Below are 4,881 nucleotides of genomic sequence, written 5' to 3'. Positions count from 1 at the left end.
AACGTAAATCGGCTCAAAACTCGTCGTACAACCGGTATCCTGATGTGGGCAGCAGCCGACGAAACAATACTTACCCTACAAGAACTGCGCCAAAGTATGTTTCACTGTACGTAACGTTAACCGATGGTAAAGCATGAATGTTTCATATATGCCTGTATCTGTCAAATCGCTGCTGTATAAATGCGAAATTCGCAAGCAGTTAGCCTTGTAAGGCATCAGTCAACTGCCATACAATCATTATGGGCTAGAAATATCGATTTTTAGCATTATTTTGCTGTTTCCTTGAAGTATGCGCGCCCCGTTGTTTTCCCGCCACTCTATACCCGGGGAATCCGAACGCGTGTTCGAATGTTCGGACGGTACCATAAGTGGCTCTCACGGGGGTCCCTTTTTATTAACCGCAACTGGTTATATCAATATTTGATAAATACTAGGCCAATATCTTTAATATTCAACATTAATAAGTCTCAAGAAAAGTATTTAGTGTGACCCATGCAACGTACGTTCCTGTTTTCGCAATGTAACATTAGATACTGACATTGGACCGTCCGGTCCGTCAAGGTCACATGCGGTCACGCAGTGGTTCCAATTTCATGTTCGATCAAAATTGTCACATGCCTTAAACTGCCTGAGGGGTTCTGTGGAAAATGTTACAGTGTGTCAGACATGTTTAACCTGTTAGAGACAAAACCTCAGGGTTCTGTGGAGAATGTTACCGTGTGTCAGACATGTTTAACCTGTTAGAGACAAGACCTCTGGGTTCTGTGGAGAATGTTACAGTGTGTCAGACATGTTTAACATGTTAGAGACAAAACCTCAAGGTTCTGTGGAGAATGTTACCGTGTGTCAGACATGTTTAACCTGTTAGAGACAAGACCTCTGGGTTCTGTGGAGAATGTTACAGTGTGTCAGACATGTTTAACATGTTAGAGACAAAACCTCAGGTTTCTGTGGAGAATGTTACAGTGTGTCAGACATGTTTAACCTGTCAGAGACAGAATCTCAGGCTTCTGTCGAGAATGTTACAGTGTGTCAGACATGTTTAAAATGTTAGAGACAAAACCTCAGGCTCAAGCAGTTTAAGGCCTGTGACACCCGCATATACTTCAGTCTAGCAGTTATATGGCTGTAACTTTCGATGTAACCATCAGTTTTCAACAAAGTAGGGCCAGTTGACGTAATTTACCCATATTCAAAATTAGATGACAAGAAAATTCTAGATTCTGAATATTTTGGGTTAAAAAATCATTTTTTGATAAAAAATAGTGATGCTATTAAAACGGGTCTGTGCCCACTATGAAATGACTGTCTAACAGAGTCATATTTTCTGGAGTAACAGATTACATCTCTGTGATATCTAATGTGCCCGGGCCTTTTGCCGCTATACATCGGTAAGGCTTTATTTTGGGGCAAAAACATACTTTTTTGATAATTTTGGGGCATTTTTTGTACTAATATCAACACAGCAACCAAAATCAAAGATATTGCAAGAAGGCCCGCTTGATTTCCGAAGGTCTAAGGCTAAATGAACGTAAATCGGCTCAAAACTCGTCGTACAACCGGTATCCTGATGTGGGCAGCAGCCGACGAAACAATACTTACCCTACAAGAACTGCGCCAAAGTATGTTTCACTGTACGTAACGTTAACCGATGGTAAAGCATGAATGTTTCATATATGCCTGTATCTGTCAAATCGCTGCTGTATAAATGCGAAATTCGCAAGCAGTTAGCCTTGTAAGGCATCAGTCAACTGCCATACAATCATTATGGGCTAGAAATATCGATTTTTAGCATTATTTTGCTGTTTCCTTGAAGTATGCGCGCCCCGTTGTTTTCCCGCCACTCTATACCCGGGGAATCCGAACGCGTGTTCGAATGTTCGGACGGTACCATAAGTGGCTCTCACGGGGGTCCCTTTTTATTAACCGCAACTGGTTATATCAATATTTGATAAATACTAGGCCAATATCTTTAATATTCAACATTAATAAGTCTCAAGAAAAGTATTTAGTGTGACCCATGCAACGTACGTTCCTGTTTTCGCAATGTAACATTAGATACTGACATTGGACCGTCCGGTCCGTCAAGGTCACATGCGGTCACGCAGTGGTTCCAATTTCATGTTCGATCAAAATTGTCACATGCCTTAAACTGCCTGAGGGGTTCTGTGGAAAATGTTACAGTGTGTCAGACATGTTTAACCTGTTAGAGACAAAACCTCAGGGTTCTGTGGAGAATGTTACCGTGTGTCAGACATGTTTAACCTGTTAGAGACAAGACCTCTGGGTTCTGTGGAGAATGTTATAGTGTATCAGACATGTTTAACCTGTTAGAGACAAGACCTCTGGGTTCTGTGGAGAATGTTACCGTGTGTCAGACATGTTTAACCTGTTAGAGACAAAACCTCAAGGTTCTGTGGAGAATGTTACAGTGTGTCAGACATGTTTAACCTGTTAGAGACAAAACCTCGGGGTTCTGTGGATAATGTTATAGTGTATCAGACATGTTAACGTGTTAGAGGAAACTTCATGGTTCTGTGGAGAATGTTACCGTGTGTCAGACATGTTTAACCTGTTAGAGACAAGACCTCTGGGTTCTTTGGAGAATGTTATAGTGTATCAGACATGTTTAACCTGTTAGAGACAAAACCTCAAGGTTCTGTGGAGAATGTTACCGTGTGTCAGACATGTTTAACCTGTTAGAGACAAGACCTCTGGGTTCTGTGGAGAATGTTACAGTGTGTCAGACATGTTTAACCTGTTAGAGACAAAACCTCAGGGTTCTGTGGAGAATGTTACAATGTGTCAGACATGTTTAACCTGTTAGAGACAAAACCTCAGGGTTCTGTGGATAATGTTATAGTGTATCAGACATGTTAACGTGTTAGAGACAAAACCTCGGGGTTCTGTTGAGGATGTTTGGAAGGTTTTTGCAGTAATTGTGTTTGACACGGTGGCCGTCATATCTGCAGTTTACAATCGTCAGAGTCAGAGGCAATTTAGGAGATGAGATTTGAAAAGATGACATGAGGCAGTAAGGCTGGCTGTGGAACATTGTGGAATATTGGTGTATTACGGAATATTATCAGTGCAAATTGCTACCAAGCCTATATAGTAATAATTGTTTTGATAGTAACTTTGTCATATTCTGATTCAAACCACCAAATTTTATTTTGTTCGAAGGCTTTTAATGTATGTTTCTAGTGTACTAACTTATTTCTAATTACTGTACTAGATATAACGTACATTCGGTAGAAACATCACTACGTTCAGTATAGCTTTACTATAGGGTGCAATTTTTTTCTTACATGTAACCTACAACTTACCTTATGTTGTATTTCTAATGCAGACATATTCTACTTCCTTACATGTATGTAGAGGTGCCGCGGAATTTTTCTTTATTGTGTTACTATGTACAGGTGCGCGAAACTTTGTGCTATTGTGTTATTATGTAGAAATGCTGCAAAACAGCTAGAACAGATCGCTTAGTTACGTTTACTGTTTATGTGCATTTGCTTGGAAGCTTTTAGTGATGTGCAGTTTTGGTACCACACACCCGTGTTTGTTGTCTTTGTGTCGAATTTGATAGTATTGCTAGTGCCAAAACTCGTTAGGAGAACTAACTTTTACTTTGTATTCCACATGATGTAAAACTATAAGCCTGAACACTTACGGTCTGATAAGAATATCGATTTTCATACGGAGAAGAACCACTAAGACACTCCTTTGTCATTAGTTAAAAGCTGCAAACCTGGCAGAATCCATGCCAATTGAAACTATGCAATTTAAGTACTTTATAGTTGGGTCGTTTTGGCATAACGGAAGGGTGTTTGGCCCATAAACCAGAGGTCCTGGGTTACCGATTCTAATCCGCCAAGTTGATGTGCCACCGACCACGTGTCCTTGGTAAAGGCTCTTTACACGACTTCACTCAGGTTTAAATGCGTACCAAGCTTCGGTTACGCATAGGACGTTGGGATAAGACGTTGAATGGAACTCCCGTGTTCGAGGAGAGCCACCCATCGACCACATTCGGCCCCCCTTCCTAATTTCAAAACGGCTTACTGTACGATCACCAAATTTACAGGGAGTAATATGCTAATCTCGTTTTATTATTTCTGTTTTCTGTAATCTTCAGTACTTTTGCAATAATCTGTGGGGAACGTGTTATTTTTCATTAGGCCATGTTGATTTGATTCTATGAATGACATCCCCACCGCCATCAATTTTCGGCCGTTAAAAAAGATTCAACCATTACGTAAAGCGTACAAAGTAGCTGCAAACTGTTCAAAGATATTGTGCACATTGCAAACAAAACGTCGGAAAACGTCTATTAAAATCATAGAATGCCAAGGTTAAAGAAGAAGATACAAAATAACATAAATGATGAATCTATTGTTAGGTATACCATACTCTGTTTAGTCATTTGTTCAACCTTCCTGACCACTTTGATTTCAGCATAAAAGTATTTTTTTGCACATTTTTTTTTCATATTGCATGCTCGCTCTCGTCATTTCTTGGGATTCCCAGAATATGCCATCCATAATGAGCAAATCAACATAGCTTTATATATAACAACACGTGCAGCTAAGTACACACGTGCGAAATTCTAACCGCACTCAACCACAGATTATTTGCAACAGTTTTTAAAATACACACCCTGTACGTGTGACACACCCTGTGTGATACTGTTAGGAAATCACGGTTGAAATGCAAAGAAGGAAAGATAAGATATTCTGAAAATTATTTCGTCACAGCCCAACTAGAAAGTTATCTATCATTCTGAATATGGTGTAGACAAGGGCTGCGTCCCGTGTTCGAGGAGTGCCACACCTAGAGCACATGAAAAAACAAAACACCACACTCATATAAAAAGATTCG

This window comes from Branchiostoma floridae, chromosome 5 (genome assembly GCF_000003815.2).
Source record: "Branchiostoma floridae strain S238N-H82 chromosome 5, Bfl_VNyyK, whole genome shotgun sequence".
In the NCBI taxonomy this organism is placed as follows: domain Eukaryota; kingdom Metazoa; phylum Chordata; class Leptocardii; order Amphioxiformes; family Branchiostomatidae; genus Branchiostoma; species Branchiostoma floridae.
This window is presented reverse-complemented; position numbering follows the sequence as displayed.